Below are 20,422 nucleotides of genomic sequence, written 5' to 3'. Positions count from 1 at the left end.
AAAGAAAAAAATGAAAAGACCCTTCAAGAATGCTAGGGAATTTCAAATCATGTAACATATGCATTATTGGAATACCAGAAGGAGGAAAAAAAAAAAAAAAAGAATGAAGCAGAGGCAATATTTGCAGTAATTATAATCAAAATCAAGAAATTTACAAATGAAGGGTAAACATTAAGCCACAGATCTAGGAAGTTCTGAGAACACCAGACAGAACAAATACTAAAATAATCCCATAATGAGGGGTAATATATTAAAATTGCAGGACGAAGAGCAAGGAAATCTTGAAAGGTGAGAAACAACCCAACTTAAAAAAAATGGGGAAAAGATCTAAACAAACAACTTGTCAAAAAAGATACACAGATGGCAAATAAGCATTTTAAAGGTGCTCTCCAATATTTGTCATCGATAGGCTTCAAATTAAAACAATAGGATACCACTGTACATCTCTTAGAAAGGCTAAAACAAAAACTGACAACACTAAGTGCTGTTGAAGGTGTAGAACAAAGGAATTCTCACTCATTGCTTATAAGAATGCAAAACGGAGTATCTGTTTTAGAAAACAGTTTGGCTGTTTCCTACAAAGCTAAACGTAGTCATGCCATATGATCCAGCAATCATGCCCCTAGCCATTTACCGAACTGATTTGAAAAACGTGTTCACACAAAAACCTGCATGTGAATGTTGTATAACAGCTTTATTGATAATCACCCACAACTTGGAGCAACCAAAATGCCCCTTAAAAAGTGAATAGATACAATTCTGGCTTCTCTATTCTATTCCATTAGGCTATGTGTCTGTTTTTGTGCCAATACCCTACTGTCTTGATGATTACAGCTTTGTAGTAGAGGCTAAAGTCTGGGATTGTGTTGCCTACTGCTTTGGTTTTCTTTTTCAACGTTACTTTGGCTTTTTGGGGTCTTTTGTGGTTCCATACAAATTTTAGGATTGTTTGTTCTAGCTTTGAGAAGCATGCCAGTGCAATTTTGATGAGGATTGCATTGAAATGTGCACATTGCTTCGGGTAGTATTGACATTTTAACAATTTTTATTCTTCCAGTCTGTGAGCATGGAAGGTTTTTCCATTTCTTTGTGTCTTCTTCAATTTCCTTATGGAAAGAGACTAAATGTCCATCAAATGATGAATGGATAAAGATGTGGTTCGTATATAGAATGGAATACTACTTGTCAATGAGAAAAAATGAAATACTGCCATTTGCAGCAATGTGGATGGAACTGGAGGGTATTATGCTAAGTGAAATAAGTCAGAGAAAGACCAATATCATATGTTTTCACTTATATGTGGAACTTGAGAAACATAATAGAAGACCATGGGATAAGGGAAGGGGAAAAAAATAGTTGCAAACAGAGGGAGGGAGGCAAACCATAAGAGACTCTTAAATACAGAGAACAAACAGGGTTGATTTTGGGGGGTGGAGAGGGGAAAATGGGTGATGGGCATCGAGGAATGCGCTTGTCGGGATGAGCACTGGGTTTTGTATGTAAGCGATGAATCACGGCAATCTACCTCCCAAACCAAGAGCACACTGTGTACCCTGTATGTTAGCCAACTTGACAATAAGTTATATTTAAAAAATTATAAAAATAGTGCTTCCATAGGTATTTAAAAAAATAAGTGAATAGGTAAACAGTGGTGCATCCATGCAATGGAATATTCCTCAATAAGAAAAATGCACTCTCAAGCCACAACAAGACATAGATGAACCTTAGTTACATATTGCTAAGTGAAAAGAAGTCAATCTGGAAAGGCTATGTACTGTATGATTCCAATTATATGACAATGGAAAATGCATCCCCCTTAGGTGAGACAAGAAGACTAGAGTGGGCTAGAGCATGAAGAATATCCTTTCTCCGTGTGGCATAAGCTCCAGTAAAATGTCTTTCATGGAAACTAAGCCTTTGTATGGAGAAGTATCAGTTTATTTCACAATGATTAGTCCTCACCTTTCCCTGTCAGAGCCACTCCGTGATCTTTCTCAGATCTCCCCCATGAGAACCTCATGGGGTTCCTGGAGGTAAAACTCAGGAAATGTGGTTCCCTTTCTAAGACTTTGTCCCTCCGAAAAAAAAGTGTCCCTTTCAGAGCGCCTGGGTGGTTTAAGTCGGTTGAGAGTCCAACTCTTGATTTCAGTTCGGGCCATGGTCCCAGGGTCATGGGATCAAGCCCTGCATCAGGCTTGGAGCCTGCTTAAGATTCTGTCTCTCTCTTCCTCTGCTCCTCTTCCCTGCTCTCTCTCCCTCTCTAAAATAAAATTAAATTAACAAATGTAAAGTTCTCCTTTCACTAGTCTGCACGCACCTCCAGAAATTCAAAATGATTAATTACGTGTTCTCACCCATGGCTCCGTTCCGTGTCTCCAGATCTTGCTGTGGCTCCTCTGGATGTGTCTATCTCTGGACTTGGGGATTGCAGTTGGCTTCACAATCCAAGTGCCACAATAGCTTCAAGAAAATTGAAGGTTCAGGTTTTTGTTGTTGTAAGAACAGCAATCGCAACTTTCAAACTCTTTCATGTCAGAGCTGAAAACAAAAACTAATCATTATGATTTTTTAAAGTATACAATGCTACATTCAAGAGGAAACAAGAAGATGCCATTTTTAGGGAAGTTGTTTCACTCATTAGTTTTGTCTTCTTTCATTTTCTTGCTCATATAATGGAGGCTTCAGAAAGTCCAAAAGATAATAAGTAAGGTAGTATGAGAACTTGCTACTAAAATTTCAGTGAGTTAGGAGAGATTTGTATTATTTGAATCTTTATGAATAATTATGAAAGCAGTGCCCGTCTGAATATTTGTATTCATGAAAACCAATACTGTGCAACAACTATTTTTTGTTCTAATTCAGATGATTGTGAACAGATAGGTAATAAGCTTGCTCACACATAATGATCATGTCAATATGACAGTGAGAAAAGCAATATCAACCCCGCCTCCTTTGACTTTGCTGTGATGCAAAGCAGTTAACATTGTATTGCAAGGTAGAAATGCTTTTTTATCTTCATTATTTTTTTCTTTTTTAATCACAAAGCTTCCCAACATTGGTTAAGAAAACATGGGATGCTTCACAAATTTGCACTCCATCCTTGCACAGGGGCAAGCTAATCTTCTCTGTATCGTTCTAGTGTTACTACATGTGCTGCTGAAGTGAGTGCAGGTGGACATGCTTTTAAAAAATAGTTTTTTGCTTTGCTTTTTTATTTTTATTTTTTTTAAATTTTTTTAATGTTTATTTATTTTTGAGACAGAGGGAGACAGAGCATGAACAGGGGAGGAACAGAGAGAGAGGGAGACACAGAATCTGAAACAGGCTCCAGGCTCTGAGCCGTCAGCACAGAGCCCGACGCGGGGCTCAAACTTACGGACCGCGAGATCATGACCCGAGCCAAGTCGGACACTTAACTGACTGAGCCACCCAGGTGCCCCTGCTTTGCTTTTTTAAATAAAGAAGAGCAGATACTCCTGGAAATTATCTATTAACCACCTGGTGGCCTTGGAAACTGAGGTTATTTCCTTAATACTTCAAAAAGCCTGCCAAATAAAAATTTAAAAAACAATGGCTAAAATCATAGTTCTCAAATTGTGTCATAAGAAGCCCCAAGAGGGGCACCTGGGTGGCTCAGTCGGTTACGTGTCAGACTTCAGCTCAGGTCATGATCTCGTTATTTGTGAGTTCAAGCCCCATGTCTGGCTTTAGGCTGACAACTTGGAGCCTAGAGTCAGCTTCAGATTTTTTGTCTCTTTGTCTCTCTGCCCCTCCCCCAGCGCTCGCTCGCTCGTGCTCTCTCTCTCTAAATAAACATTAAAAAATTTTTCTTTAAAAAGCCCCAAGATACTATAATGAACTCTCAGAAATGCCTTGGATATTTTAAGATTTTGAGAATATCACTGATTCTTGACAACTATCATACATCAGAACTACTACTATAATTTTATCATAAGATCCTGCTACATAAGTTTTGATGAAGTCATATCTTTGCAGTTTCTTGCAGCTTTAAACATAAAGTAAATACAACCAGCAGCATAAAATAGGATGTTAGTAGTTTTTCCTAATCTGTTTCTAAGGCTTAAGAATATGTGCATTGTCCAACATGCACACATTATTCCACAAGCATGAAATTGTGGTTATTTTGGAATAAAATTAATGTTTTCCTTTAATTAATGTGTGTTCTTGATTTATACAGCTACTAAGATTTTGGACAGATGTACTAGTTTGGATGTAACTACTTTATGAAGTTCTTAGACGTTCTTTAGGCCTTAGGATAATATGAAATAATTACTGAAACTCTAAGAATACCAGAAACCAAAAAAGGTTGAGAACCTCTCAACTAAAACAAAGTGATGTGGATTTAAAGACAAAAGATCAAACAGTAGAGTCAAACACAAAACATTTAAATGGAGATTTTAAAATATAATGTGTTAACTATAATTTTTAACAATGAAAAATGGACTGAGGACAATGCTTTGCAAAAGCAATTATCTTCAGTATCCGGGAAAATAACAGGGAATGGAAAGATGAGGAAATAAGATGGTTAATGGTCCTTAACTCTATGTTTCTTTGATATTAAAGCTGTAAATTAATTTACAGTGACATAGTATGGTTTAAATTTTTGTTCCATTCGATGACTGGGCTAGAGAATCTCTTTACTTCAAAATATAGTTTTGTATAGATCAAAACCAGGCTCATTATATCAGTGGAGTATGGTCCATATAGTTTCTGTATTTATTTGCATTCTCCTTAGAGGCCGATCTTTGATTTTAGAAACAGTCAGAAGTGTTCATGTTACTTAGAAATAGGTTTAGTGGTTATTGTCTTTTATTTGAAGCGTTATTTTTATAATTGCAAACATTAGTAAACTGACAGGTCATAATTACATCTCCAGTTATGTGTCTCAGATGTTATTTAGGTTGTGAATGCTTATTATAGTAGTTATTTTTAAATGAATACCCCTTAGATTGCTTCTAAGAAATCACCATGGAAAAATTCGAACCTAGTTTGTAAATACACACAGTATAGTTTCAGTTCTGCTTCAATATATGTGAGTCATACCATTTTCTGTACTGTGGTAAAATATACATGACATAAAATTTAAGATTTTAACCATTTTTGTGTATAATGCAGTTGTGTTAAATGCATTCTCATTGTTGTGGCATCATCTTCACCATTTATCTTCAGAACTTTATCCCAAACTGAAACTCATTATCCACTAAAAATAATTCCCCATTCGGGGCGCCTCGGTGGCTCAGTCGGTTAAGTGTCTGACTGCAGCTCAGGTCATGATCTCACAGTTCTTGAGTTCGGACCCTGCTTGGGTCTGTGTGCTAACAGCTCGGAGCCTGGAGCCTGCTTCAGATCCTGTGTCTCCCTCTCTTTCTGCCCTTACCCTGCTCGTGGTCTGGGTCCCTCTCTCAAAAAAGGAATAAATATTACAATTTTTTTTTAATTTGCTATTCTCCTTTCCTGCAAGTCCCTGGCAACCACCATTCTACTGTCACCAGGAATATGATTACTCTAGGTACCCCACAAAGGTGGAATCATGCAACAATGTTGTTTTCTATGCCTGACTTACTCTCACTCAGCATGTTTTCCAGCAGTAGCATGTATCAGGATCTCACTCATTTCTAAGACTCAACAATATCCCATTTTATGTACATATCACATTTTGTTTAGCCATTCATCTGTCGATGGACACTTAGATTGTTTCCATCATTTGGCCCTTGTGAATAATACTGCTAAGAATATTGGTATGCAAATATATCCATATTGTTTTATACTGCTTTTTAAAATGAATAGAACATTAATTCATAGAAATTCTTATTAAATGTCACATTTTGGTTAATGTTTTGACAACTGCGAGTTAAAAAACAGGGCGTTGGCAAATCAGTTCTTTCTAGGAATGTTTCTGAGTAGAATGGTTCCCACAATTACAGGGTGTTATACTACCACATACCTCTACCTGATCACATTTATTCTGGTCGCTCTTGAATATTTACTTGTGTGATGATTTGATTAATAGTTTTCTCATTTCCTCTCTATACTGTAATCTTTGTGAAGACAGAAACTGACTTTGCTCACTGTATTTTTACATGTCAAATATAGTCCCTGACATACGGAATACAAAACTAGATACCAATCTTTATATAATCTCTAAAATATACATATACTAGCAGCAGTATAGATGAGAAGGAAGACACTCCTTCAGGATAGTCTTACATAGCCTCTTTCTCCAATTTCAATTTGCACTTGAGTCAAAATTACAGCTATTCTTATCATCTTAACCCAGAGGGTAAAACAGAACCTATCAGCACAGAGGGTCAAACTTGCTAGTTTCAGCAACCTGCACTCTTTGTCCTTTGATGCCAGCCCCCAACCTTTCTTTGTAATATCTTGGACTTACCCATCTCAGTGAATGACATCAGTAAGAAAGGATAGTTGTCCGATTACCAACTAATTATGCCTGCTACATCACATATTATTTTTTTGAAGAAATGAACATAAATTACTTGTACAATAAAGACATAAAAACATTTTAAAAATATAAAATAAAACTTTCATTTGTATAAGTATAATAATATTTTAACTTATTTTCTCTTTTGCTGGCTTCAATATTGTTATAAGAAACATCAATGTGCCATCTTGTGCAAGTGTAGAAAGGACTGTAGCTGACAATAGATATGATGACATGAGCTCAGCATTTCCCCTGAATATTTGTTCTTTGAAGGAATTTAGAGTAATAGTATTTTTACAGTCTTCGTTTGTATTGAAAACTGCATGCTGTGGAAAGCTGCAGAATAGAATTTGAGAGAAATCTTATTTAGACTATAATTAAATGAAGTTTTACTTAAAATAAAGCAGGAACCAAAATAAAGTCATATCCAGGCATATTATTTTAAAAAGTCACATTTATGTCTAGATTAAAAAAATAAATGAGTCTTAGAGTTGATTTTCAATTTAATTGAGGATATTATGTGTTTAGCTAATATGTTAATTACCTATTTCTCTGTGTACACATTTTATATATATAGATATACACATATAGATATATACATATATATACACACATATAGATACACACACACACACATATATATACACACACACACACAATTTTTTTTTTTTTTTGCTCTTCTCATTCCTTTACCCACCAATGTAAATTATTTTAAGCAGCATGTACCACTGGGACAAGTGAGACCATTCTTGTTTCCCTCAACATCACATAATTATATGCACATCAACTTGCTATAACCTGGAAGGGCAGACACTCCTATAGCTGAATATTATACCTTATTGACAGCTTTAAAGAGTCCAAACTTCTCAAGTTCCTGAGCCTTCCAAATTGCCTAATCCAAATTAAGTGAAGGACTTTAGAGGTCACCTCTTTAGTTGAAATACCCCAGGGGGAGAAATTAGAGCCAATGTTTTAAGGCTTATTAGTATTAAATCAATATTTGTCAAACACCTAATTAGTCAAAAAGGGGCCAAGTGTCTTAGTTGGCAGGATAGCTTACATTATTTGACTTCCTAGTCTCGAGTACCTGAGAAGCCACACAGCAGGACCGGAAGGATCATGTTGTAGCATTAACAATTCCTCTTCACAATGAATATATAAGGGTCATAGAACTTTGTGAATCAAATTGTATTACCATGGCATTCAAAGCAAAGCCACTTGAAATGCAAGTAGAAGACTTCAATATGTTTATCTAACATACAGATGATTATCAAGTATATGACATAGGGATGAAATAACAACTAGATTCACATATACATTTGTTTTCCTTCATATTTATAATTTGGCTAAAATTCTGCTTGCATTTTTGTGAAGATATAGTTTTATTCCCCAATTTCTTACATTTTCAGTATGATGCAGACTATTATGACAAACGTGTGTTATCCAATGAGTTGTGTTTTGTTGATGGTGGTGGTGGTGCTTGTTTTGTTTTGTTTTGTTTTGTTTTGTTTCCTCTGTGAGATTACCTTGAAGCAAATGGTTTGGGTACCTGAAAGCAGAGGGTCCACAATGGAATTTAGAAGGAAAGTGTCAATTGTCAGACTTTTGTTTTAAAACAGACTAATTATTTTTAATTAAAGTACGTATAATAAAATTTACCAAGTGTACAGTTCCATAGTTTGACAGTTGTATAGATCAATGTATTCACCATCTCAATATATATATTTTTTCTCACCCATAAAATCCCCTTTCATGTTTTCATACTCAATCCGCAACCCCCCCCCCTTGCAGAGGCAACCACTTAGGAATTCTATAAAGATTAGTTTGTCTGTTCTTTGACTTTATACAAATTTAATCATACAATATATACTCATTGTGTCCACATTCTTTCATTCAGATTATGGGGTTTCTATGGGGTTCATCATATTATCATGTGCTTCGTAGTTGACTCTCTTTTATTAATGGATAGTATTCCATGATTTGATATATCACAATGTGTTTATGAGATCCCCTGTGGTCACTAGTGTAATGGTTTGTGCTTTGAACGTCCTATCCAGTGAATTGTGTGTGCTCTAGGTTCATGATGATATTCTCTTAATTTTGCTTCAAGATAGGTAATAATGCTAATGTTTATATAGGTCTGTAATAAATCTATTAATTTTTGTGTATGGAGTTAAATTTTGGAATTCATTTTCTCTGTTGTGATATACAATTTTTCCAACACCATTTATTGAAAAGAGATACTATTTCCCACATTGCCAAATTATTAATTGACCTATAATAAACTTAAATATCACAATGCCTTGATTATTGTAACCTTAGTGTAATTCTGGTAGACAGGTATTTTAAGTATTCCGATTTTGTACGTTGCCAGGATTGTTAGGTTATAAGAGATACTTTGCATTTCTATAGAATTTTAAATTCTAAAAAGCCTATTAGAATTTTCATTGGAGCTCTATTGGATCTAAAACTAATTTGGGTAGAATTAAATCTTTAAAACACTGTTTTTTGTTTTCTTTTGTTTAGTTTGTTTGTGCGTCTGCGTGGGTCAGTCAGTTAAGCATCTGATTCTTGGTTTCGGTTCAGGTCATGATCTCATAGATCATGAGTTCAAGCCCTACATCAGCATGGAGCCTGTTAGGGATTCATTCCCTCCTCTCTCTGCCCCTCCCCTGTCATTCTCTCTCTCACTCTCACTCTCTCTCAAATAAACTGAAAGAAATAAATTTTTATCAAGATACTATCATAACATATCTATTTATTTATTTCTGTCTTCTGTAATTTTTTGCTTGTAGTGTTCAATACAGAGATTTGGTACATCATGAACTAAATGTATTCCTAAGTACTTATTTTTGTTCTTCTGAAATAAAATTTTGTACCTTGTATTTTAACGTATCATGTGACTTTTGCTAAATTTATTATTTTGGAGGGTGTTTTGTGGATTTTTTAATAGTTTTCTGCATACAAAATCTTATTGTCTTTAAATTAATAGTTTACTCTTTTATTTTTAATCTTATATGGCCTTCACTTTTTTTACTTATTATTATAATGTCTGGGACCTTCAGTTTTGTATTGGATAAAACAACTCTGCATCAATAGGCTTGAATATATCAAATCTTAGAGGAAAGCATTCAATATTTTCCATTAAGTATTATGACAGGTGGAGGACTTTTCATTCGTGAATACACTTAACCAGATTGGCTGATTCTTTTTTATTTTCTCTTCTTTCTAGAGTGCTGATAGATTTTATTTGAGAGGGTATTGAATTTTACTTAATACTCTTCCTAATATTGAGAATGCCAAATGTTTTTACCCTTTTTTTCTATTAATATGGCTATTTACATTGATTTTATAATGTTAAATTAACTTAAAATTTCTAAAATAAATAACATGTGCCATGGTACATTATCTGTTTTATATAATGCTTGATTCAATTTTCCCCAAATTTTGCTTCAATCTACAATCATTTGCATAATTAGTATGGTTGAGGAATATTGGTCTGTATATATATTTTAATATCTTGGTCAAATTTTGATATCAGGATAATGGCAGCCTTATAAAACTAGTTGGTTGGAAAAATTTATTTTCATAAAATATTTATATTTTCAATTATTTCACAGAATGATAGAATTGGCTATTGAAATTATGTTCCTGGAATTCATTTACTTGAATACATTTAGTGCAGGCTCTGTAGCACAATGGATAGTGCATTGGACTTCTACTTGAATAGATTTAAGACTTTTCAAAAAAAAATAAATAGCAAAATGTTTAAAATCAAACACGTCAATAATTACATTACATATAAATAAACTGAACACTGCAGTTACAACATAGAGATATTTAGATGGATAGCAAAACAGTTCCCAAGTTAAGGTGTCTACAAGAAATGCATTTTATTGGATATGGGCATGGGGAGTGTCTGTGTGGATATGAGGTTTCTTTAAAAGTGAAGAAAATGTACTAGAATTAGATTAATGTGCTAGTAATACCATTCTGTAAATGTACTAAAATTCATTGAAATGTGTGCTTAAAATGGATAAATTTTATAGTTGTAAAAATTATATCTTAATACAGATATTTTTAAAAGTGAAATCCATCTTAAATACAAAGGATAGGTTATGAGTGAAGTGATAGGAAAGGTATAGCAAACAAACAACCTAACATGGTCTATGTTTCTATAACAAAATCTCATTAGGAAAGTGATCATTTTTCATTTTCAAAAAAATCTCAAAATTTAAGCAATGCTGAAATCATTTGTGATAAAACACTACAGTGAAACAATATCCAAATAAAAGACTTTATAGAACATTCATGCTTATATTTTAATGGTGCGTTTAATGATAAGTCAAATTTACTTCTGGGATTCTATGTGTTTTTTCCATTTAAAATAAAGCCATTTTGATGTGTATTTTATAAAACAAAACTCACTCCCACTTGAACCCTATCATTATCTGTTTGTTTGGTTGGTGTTCCAATCAACATCAGCATTAGGCAAATAAGCATAAAGATAAGAGCGAAATAGATTGGTCACATTGATGAACTGATTATCGATATAGACTATAAATTAATACGGGTGAATATTATAGATATTTTATATAAATATAAACAGCAATAGAATATTAAAACATTCATAATTGATTCAAAATTATCAGTAATTATCTCTGGTGAACATATTAATAATATATTTTATATATTTAATTTGGTATAATTAACCTGTAACATTAAAAGTTTAGGGGTGCCTGGGTGGCTCAATTGGTTTAAGTGACTGACTTCGGCTCAGGTCACGATCTCGCAGTTTGTGAGTCCGAGCCCCACATCGGGCTCTGTGCTGACAGCTTAGAGCCTGGAGCCTACTTCAGATTCTATGTCTCCCCCTCTCTCTACCCCTCCCCTGCTCAGGTTCTGTGTCTCTCTGTTTCTCAATAATAAATAAATGTTAAAAAAAATGTTGTTAATTTAAAAGTTTAAAACAAAAGAGGGATACCATTAAATAATTCTTTAAGCAGACAATTTTAGTTTCCTAAAATATTATACTATAGCTATAGGTCTCATATTACAAAAATACTCATAATGTAAGGTCATGAATTTATTCAGCAAGAATATATCTTAATGGTTTATGTGAAGGCTACCCATGTGTCAACATCTTTTTTTTTTTTTTAACATATATTTATTGAGCACCTTATGTGAAATGCTGCTACGTACTATAGTAGAATTGGTATGATTAAGCACTAGGGATGGATATATGATTTTGAGAATTTGAAATCATTAGTAATCTTAAACCCCATGGCTTTGTCTAAACAATCATGTTTGTCAACCAGGTAATCAACATTCATTCTCAGTTCCCGCTTTCTTTTTCTGGATCTTAATTAATGTGGGAATTAGATTCATAACTAGGTCTTCAAGCCTCTAATATTGATCTTCCTTATTTTCAAAGATTATTGTAGGGATTAAGCAGTAAGAAGCAGAGAGGGCTATTTGTTAAATAAGAATCAAGTTTCAATAGAATTTAAGATATGAAGTTTAAAAGGGTATAAATTACATTCCCCAAGCTAAGAACATGAAAAATGTGCAGTATCTCATTTTAGAACTCCATTGCTAAGATGATATGCAAGAAACTAGGAGAAATTTATGAACTAAAATATACAATCTTGGTAAAATACTACTCTAAAATATTAAAGGATGTCAATCCCCCACAGAATAGGAAGAATTGAACTAGTAAATCCCAAGTACTAGTTCAAATGTAAAACTCTAGTCTCAAAATTATGTTGCTGAATTATTTTGAAAAAGAGAACAAGGACAATTATTTAGTTGACATTTATATGAGTTAACGTAGCCTCTCCATGTATACTAGTTGAGATTTTTTACCAAAAAAAAAAAAAAAGGTTACCAGATATATATTACAATAGTAAAATGTACCACTGAGCTACTGAGTTACCTTTCTTTCTACTGAATGGCTAAAATTGTTATTATGATGATACATATTACATTTATACTAGGCACTCACATTTTGCCTAATTAGTTAATTTTGGTTCAACATTCATTTGTCTGTTGATTCCAGTCAACCCTGTCTGCTTTTTCAAATCAAGGAGGAGGCTAACTGCCTTGGAATCTTACATGGAGGTTGAGGAAGAAAAAAAAAACTTTCTTTATCCCATGCTTAGAACGTTTCCAATATCCTTATTTGGATTATATTAGGAATATTATAGTGTGGGGTGTGTGTGTGTGTGTGTGTGTGTGTGTGTGTGTGTTTACGATCAAAACATATGGGGTCATAAAAGTCCTTAACTGCCACTTAGTTTTAAATCTTTATTTAAATGATTGTTGCAATTAATCGAGCATGGATTACATTATTAAAGCTATGTCAATATTTTAAGACTTTATTTTTTAGAGAAGTTTTAGTTTACACTAAAATTGAGAGGAAGAAGGGTACAGAGATTTGCCCTGCTGCACCCATGCATAGGCTCCTCCACTATTAACACCCTTCACCAGAATGGTCCATTTTCTTTTTTTTAATTTTTTTTTAATGTTTATTTATTTTAGAGAGAGAGAGAATGAGCAGGGGAGGGGCAGAGAGTGCGGGAGACACAGAATCTAAAGCAGCCTCCAGGCTCTGGGCTGTCAGCACAGAGCCGGACATGGGGCTCAAACTCACAGACTGTGAGATCATGACCTGAGCCCAAGTCAGACACTTAACCAACTGAGCCATCCAGGTGCTCCCAGAATGGTACATTTTCTACCATAAATGAACCTACACTGACACGTCACAATCACCCAGAGTCCACACTTTACATTACAGCTCACTCTTGGCATTGCACATTCTATAGGTTTGGAAAAAATCTGTAATGACCTGTATCCATCATACATCATAATATCCATCATAATATCATACAGAGTATTTTCATTGCCCTAAAAATTATCTGGGCTCTGCCTATTCATCTCTCTCCTTTTCTACCCATCATAACCATTGATCTAATTTTTGAGTTTTACCATTTCCAACATGTTAGTTGGAATTATACAGTACAAGGCCTTTTCATATTCAATTCTTTTAATTAGTAATGTGCATTTTAAGTTCCTCCATGTTTTTTCATGAGTTCATAGCTCATTTGAGTGTTGAATAATGTTCATTGTCTGGATGTACCACAGTGTATTTATCCATTCACTTACTGAAGGGCATCTTTGTTGCTTCCAGGTTTGGGCAATTATGAAAAAAAAAAATGTTATAAACATCTACATGTAGATTTTTGTGTAGACATAAGTCTTCATCTCATTTGGGTAATACCAAGAAACATGATTGTTGGATTACATAGTATGAGTATGTTTAGTTTTCTAAGAAACTACCAAACTCTCTTCCAAAATGGCTGTACCATTTTGTGTTCCAACCAACAATGTATGAGAGTTCCTCTTGCTTCACAGCCTCTCCAGCATTTGATGTTGTCCGTGTTGTACATTTTGGCCATTCTAATGGGTAGTAGTATATTTCACTATTTTTTTAAAAGGCGTTTATATTGACAATTTTTTCTCATTTTTCTTTTCTTCCTGTCATGTTCTTGTAATACATTCAAAATCCATATACATATTCCCAATGATTGATATTGTCAGAGTAAGTAAGTAGCCTGGGCTATGGAATACCTTCTTGAATATACAGGATTAGTTTCTTGGCAGTTCTCCTGGTTAGTTACTTTACCCCTCTAATACTTATGTCTTGATCTTAAAAATGGGGATAATAATAGAATCTACCTCATAAAACTCTTCTAATCTGAATAAAGTACTTAATACAATGAGAGGAAAAAACAGAGCTCATTAGCCATTATTTGTGTTACCACTACTATTATTTTAAAGCTATGGGATAATTCCTCTATGTCACCTAACAAAATATATAAAATACTTTTATATAGTAGTCATAGTGGTTAGTGGGTTTCTTGACAATAGTTTTTGATATCAAGAACAATGTTTTATTTCTCTCCTTAGATCCAATGTCCAGCAGAGTTTTGGGAGAGCACTAAGTGAATAGTTGAATAGTGACCAGATTTTCAAAGCTGATGTCAAACATAATTAGTAAATTTAACTTAGTTTATATGAACTGTAAACAGTAGTTTTGTCTTTATAGTTTGTATTACTTTGAGCATGTTCTGTGGGAAAATACTTATATTGAGTTAAACATAATTTCTGCTATCATAGAGCTCATGTTATCATAAAAGTCATTCCTGAAATTAGATAGCCATGCAGTAGAATTTTCCTTTCTGTGACTGTTTATTCCGTTATCATATAATAACTATAAAAGATAGTCTGAAATGGTCAATATTTATTCTAAATAAGATACATAAACTCAGAGATAGAAAATAACTTTAAGTTGTCTTCTACTTAATGCTTAGACCTGTTCATGGACCCTTCAGCAAACCCTAGGGCAAGGATTATTCTAACCCTCACATTCATTTCATAGAATAATGAAAACTCACAGTCCAGGAAGAGAGACACACAAATTTAAGAAATAAGTAAAATAAAACATGATCAAATCCATTATAAATTATATACAAAGGGATCTCTAATGTTGTGCTGAAAGTTCTGGAAGAAATTTGAAATCATGTTCATTTCAGGGAAGGACTGGATACTTTTGTGTTTACTCAAATAAATATGGGCCATGGCTAGATCTTTCGGAATCTGAAAATGAAAAAACTACGATCTGAAAAGAATTATTTTTGTGTGTGTTTACTATGTTAGTTTCCTATAAACTTGAAATTTAGTGAAGTCATGTACAGTAGTTAAATTTTGCTTCCATCACAATTGATTCAGCTTCATTGACCTTACAATCAGTACAACACAGAACCACAACTAAGAAGTTGTCTGAAAACCACAAGTAAATCAAGTAATCCAGGAAAATAAACATTTTAGATTTCATTAATATCTAAAAACATGTAAATACCTGAAAAAGATACTATACACAGGTAATTTTAAAATATGAAATGGACAAAAACTTATGAAATTTAAAGAAACCTGTTCTTTTGTTGCCATTGTTTTTTTAGTATAGTTGACACACAGTGTTACATTAGTTTCAGGTGTACAACTTAGCGATTTGACAAATTTACCCATTATGTCTTACCTCATTTTGCTCAATTCTCTTCCTTTCCCCTCTGGCAACCATCAGTTTATTCTCTGTATTTGTAGGTCTGATTCTGATTTTTTTTAGTTTATTCATTTTTTTAAGATTCCACTTACAAATGGAATAATCTGGTATTTGTCTTTTTCATTCTAGTTTATATCACATAGCATAATACCCTCTAGGTCCATCCATGTTGTCTCACATGACAGAATCTCATCCTTTTTTATGGCTAAGTCATACCCATTTGTATATTAATAGATATGCTTTCACATCTTTGCTGCTTAAGTAGTGCTGCAGTAAACATACATATGTATTTTTTTTTCAAATTAGTGTTTTCATTTTATTTGGGAAAATACCCAGCAGTGTAATTACTATGTTGTATGGTATATCTATTTTTAATTTGTTGAGGAAATTCCATCTTTTTCACAGTGGCTAGACCAATGTATGTTTCTACCAGCAGTTCACAAAGTTCCTTTTTCTCCACATCCTCACCTACAAGTGTTATTTCTCATCATTCTAATCTTAGCCATTCTAACTGGGGTAAGGTGATATCCCATTGTGGTTTGGATTTGTGTTTACCTGGTGATTAGTGATGTTGAGCTCCTTTTCATGTGTCTGTTGGCCATCTGTTATATCTGTTTAAAAAAAATGTCTATTCAGGTCCTCTGCCTATTTTTTAATCCAATTATTTTGTTGGTGCTGAGTTGTAGAGTTTATTTATATATTTTGGATATTAACCCCTTATTGGATATAGCATTTTCAGATATATTCTCCCATTCAGTAGGTTATCTTTTTGTTTTGTTGATGGTTTCCTTTGCTATGCAGAAGCTTTTTACTTTCATGCAGTCCCAGTAGTTTCTGTTTGCTTTGCTTTCCCTTGAATGAGGAGACATTTCTAGAAAGTATTGCTATAGATAGTATCAATTACAGATAGAGAAATTACTGCCCTAAAAAAGTCCTAGTACTTTCATGGTTTCAGGTCTCCCATTTGGGTCTTTAATCCATTTTGGGTTTATTTTTGTGTATGGTGTTAGAAACTGGTCGAGTTTCATTCTTTCGCATGTAACTGACAGGTTTTCCCAACCCTATTTGTTGAAGAGACTGTCTTTTCCTCATTGTAAACTCTTGCCTCCTTTGTCATGGATTAATTGACCATCTAATTTTAAGTTTACTTCTGTAGTCTCTGTTCTATTGATCTAGGTGTCTATTTTTGTGTCAGTACCACACTGTTTTGATTTCTACTGCTTTGTAGTATATCTTGAAGTCTAGTATTGTGATATCTCCAGCTTTGCCCTTTTTTTTCTCAAGGTTGCTTTGGCTATTCAGAGTTTTGTGTGGTTCCATACGAAATTGAGTGTTATTTATTTTAGTTTTCTGAAAAATGCTATTGCTATTTTGATAGGAAATCCTTTGAATCTGTGGATTGCTTTGAGTTGTATGGATATTTAAACAATATTTGTTTCCCAATCCATGAGCATGTAGTATCTTTCCATTTGTTTTTGTCATCTTCAAATTCTTTCATCAGCGTTTTATAGTTTTTGAAATACCAGTCTTACAACTCTTTGGCTAAGTTTATTCTTAGGTATTTTATTCATTTTGGTGCCATCATAAATGGTGTTGTTTTTAAAATTTCTCGTTCTGCTATAGTGTGTAGAAACACTACCAGTTTCTGGGTAGTAATTTTGTATCCTGCCACATTACTCAATTTGTTTACTATTTTTAGTAGTTTTTTTTGTGTGTGAAGTCGTTAGGATATTTTGCATATAGTATCATGTCTTCTTCAAATAGTTACTGTTTAAATTATTCTTTACCAATATGGATTCCTTTTATTTCTTTTTCTTGTATGATTCCTGTTGCTAAGACTCCCAGTACTATATTGAATAAAATTGGTGAGAGTGGACATCCTTGTCTTGTTCCTGACCTTAGAGGGAAAGCTCTCAGTTTTCCACCTTGGAGTGTGATGTTAATGGGTTTTTCATGTATGGCATTTATAATGTTGAAGTATGTTTCCTCTAAACCTTCTTTGTTGGGGGTTTTTATTATGAATGGATGTTGTATTTTGTTAAATGTTTTTTCTGCATCTATTGATTTGATTGTATGATTATTTTACTCATTTTGTTGATATATATGATGTTGATTGATTTGTGAATACTGACCTATTCTGGAATAAATCTATCCTGATGGTGCTGAATGATCTTAATGTATTATTGTGTAAAGTTTGCTAATATTTTGTTGAGAATTTTTGCATCAGTGTTCATCGTAGATATTGGTCTATAGTTTTCTTTCTATTGTTGCTGCTGCTGTTTGGGGGCTTTGTCTGGTTTTAACATTAAATAAGATAATGCTGGCCTCAGAATGAATTTGGAAGCTTTCCATCCTCTTCTATTTTTTTTGCAATAGTTTGAGTAGAGTAGGTATTAACTATTTAAATGACTGAAAGTATTCCCTTTTTAATCCATTTAGTCCTGGACTCTTATTTTTTTGGTAGTTTTTTGATTACCAATTCAATTTCATTGATTGTAAATTGGTCTGTTCATATTTTCTATTTCTTCTTAGCTCAGTGTTGGATGATTGTATGTTTCTCAAACTTTATCCTTTTTTTCTAGATTGTCCAGTTTGTTGGCATATAATTTTTCATAATATCCTCTTACAAAACTTTGTATTTCTGTGGTGTCAGTTGTTTCTCCTCTCTCATTTCTGATTTTATTTGTCTGGGTCCTTTGTATTTTGTATTGATGAATCTGGCTAAGGGTTTGTCAAATTTGTTTATTTTTTCAAACAAACTTCTGTTTTTATTGATTTTCTCTATTCTTTTAGTCTTTATATCATTTGTCCTACTATGATTTTTATTATTTCCTGTCTTCTACTAATCATGGGATTGCTCTTTTTCTAGTTCTTTTAGGTGTAAACTTAGATTATTTATTTGAACTTTTCTTATTTCTTGAGGTAGGTATGTATCCCTATACACTTCCCTCTTAGAACTGCTTTTGCTCTGTCTCAAAGATTTTAGGCCATTATATTTTCATTTTGTCTTCATGTATTTTTAAAATGTATTTCTTGATAGCTTTGTTGACCCATGGTTTGTTCAGTATCATGTTGTTTAATCTTCACGTTTGTGTTTATCCTTTTTTTGTGTGATTTATTTCTAGTTTAATACTGTTGTGATCAGAAAAAAAATGCACGGTATAATTTCAATCTTAAATTTATGAATCCTGTTTTATGGCCTAATATGTGATCTATACTGGAGAATGTTCCATGTGTACTCGAAAAGAATGTGTATTCTGGTTTTAGTTTTTGAATGGAACGTTCTTTATATATATTTTTATGTCCATCAAATCCAATGTGTTTTCAAAAACATTGTTTCCTGATTTTCTGTCTGTATGATCTATCCCTTGACGTAAGTCAGACATAAAAGTCTGCTATTATTGTATTACCATTAATTTCTCTTTGCGTCTAATAATATTTGCTTTATGTATTTAGGTGTTTCAGTGTAAGGTGCGTAGATATTTACAATGGTTAGGTCTTCTGTTTGGATTGATCCCTTTATCATTTTGTAATGACTTTCTTTGTCTCTTGTTACAGCCTTAGTTTTAAAGTCTATTTTGTCTGATATAAGTATTGCTACCCCAGGTTTTTTTTTTTCACTTCTATTTTCATGGATATATTTATCGATCCTTTCCCTTTCAGTCTGTATATGTCTTTGGTATGAGTTCAGTCTCTTGTAGGCAACATATAGATGGGTCTTATTTTGAAATCCATTCCACCATAGTGTGTCTTTTCATTGGAGGATTTAGTCCATTTACTTTCAAAGTAATTTTTGGTAGATATGTACTTACTGCCATTTAAAAACTTTGTTTTCTGGTTGTTTTTTATAATATTTCTTTGCTCCTTTATTCTTCTCTTACTCTATTTTTTTTTTTTTTTATTTTTTTTTCAACGTTTTTTTTATTTTATTTTTGGGACAGAGAGAGACAGAGCATGAACGGGGGAGGGGCAGAGAGAGAGGGAGACACAGAATCGGAAACAGGCTCCAGGCTCCGAGCCATCAGCCCAGAGCCTGACGCGGGGCTCGAACTCACGGACCGTGAGATCGTGACCTGGCTGAAGTCGGACGCTTAACCGACTGCGCCACCCAGGCGCCCCATCTCTTACTCTATTTTTGTTGATAAGCTTCTATAAGTTTCTGTAAGCTTCTATAGTGTTTGTTTTTCTTTCTCTTTACCTTATGTATGTAATAGGGACTTTGGGTTTGTGGTTACATGAGGCTCATTTATAACATTCTATGTAAACAGCAGTCTAGTTGATGGTCATTTTGGTTCAAACAGATTCTTAAAAAAAAACTTTGTTTTTCACCTTCTTTAAGCTTTTTACTCCTTTTTCCACATTTTATGTACATGTTGTCATATTTTACATCTTCTGAATGATAATCTTGCTGGGTAGAGAACTCCTAGTTGCAGGTTTTTTTCTTTTCAGCACTTTGAATATGTCCTCTCACTCTTTTCTGGCCTGCACAGTTTCTGCTGAAAATTTAGCTGATAGAGCCTTATAGGTTTTTCCTATCAGGTAAATTGTAGGTAGATTTTCTTTATCTCTTGCTGATTTTAACACTCTCTCTCTTTAATCTTTGGCATTTACTTATATATGACATGGTATGGCTCTCCTAGGGTTCATCTTGTTTGGAACTGCCTGTAATTTTTGGACTTGGATGTCTATTTCCTTTCCTACAATAAGGAAGTTTTCAGTTATTTCTTCAAACAAGTTTCTTCTCCTTCTGGAACCCTATAATGTGAATGTTCACTTTATGTTGCCCAAGAAATCTCTTACCCTCATTAAAAAAATATTTTCTCTTTTTGCTGTTCAGC

General features: G+C 33.6%; 1 non-coding gene across 1 annotated transcript; it reads right to left on the bottom strand.

Annotated features, from left to right (window-relative positions):
- Nucleotides 1-3,063: 3,063 nt before the first annotated feature.
- LOC122198985 lies at nucleotides 3,064-3,169 on the bottom strand. Its single transcript, XR_006193270.1, has one exon. It is a non-coding gene; the product is annotated as a U6 spliceosomal RNA (small nuclear RNA).
- Between the last annotated feature and the right edge of the window lie 17,253 nt (nucleotides 3,170-20,422).

The sequence above is a fragment of the Panthera leo genome, chromosome C2, assembly GCF_018350215.1.
Source record: "Panthera leo isolate Ple1 chromosome C2, P.leo_Ple1_pat1.1, whole genome shotgun sequence".
Taxonomy (NCBI): domain Eukaryota; kingdom Metazoa; phylum Chordata; class Mammalia; order Carnivora; family Felidae; genus Panthera; species Panthera leo.
Note: the sequence above shows the minus strand (reverse complement) of the source record. Positions and strands in the feature narration are given on the sequence as shown.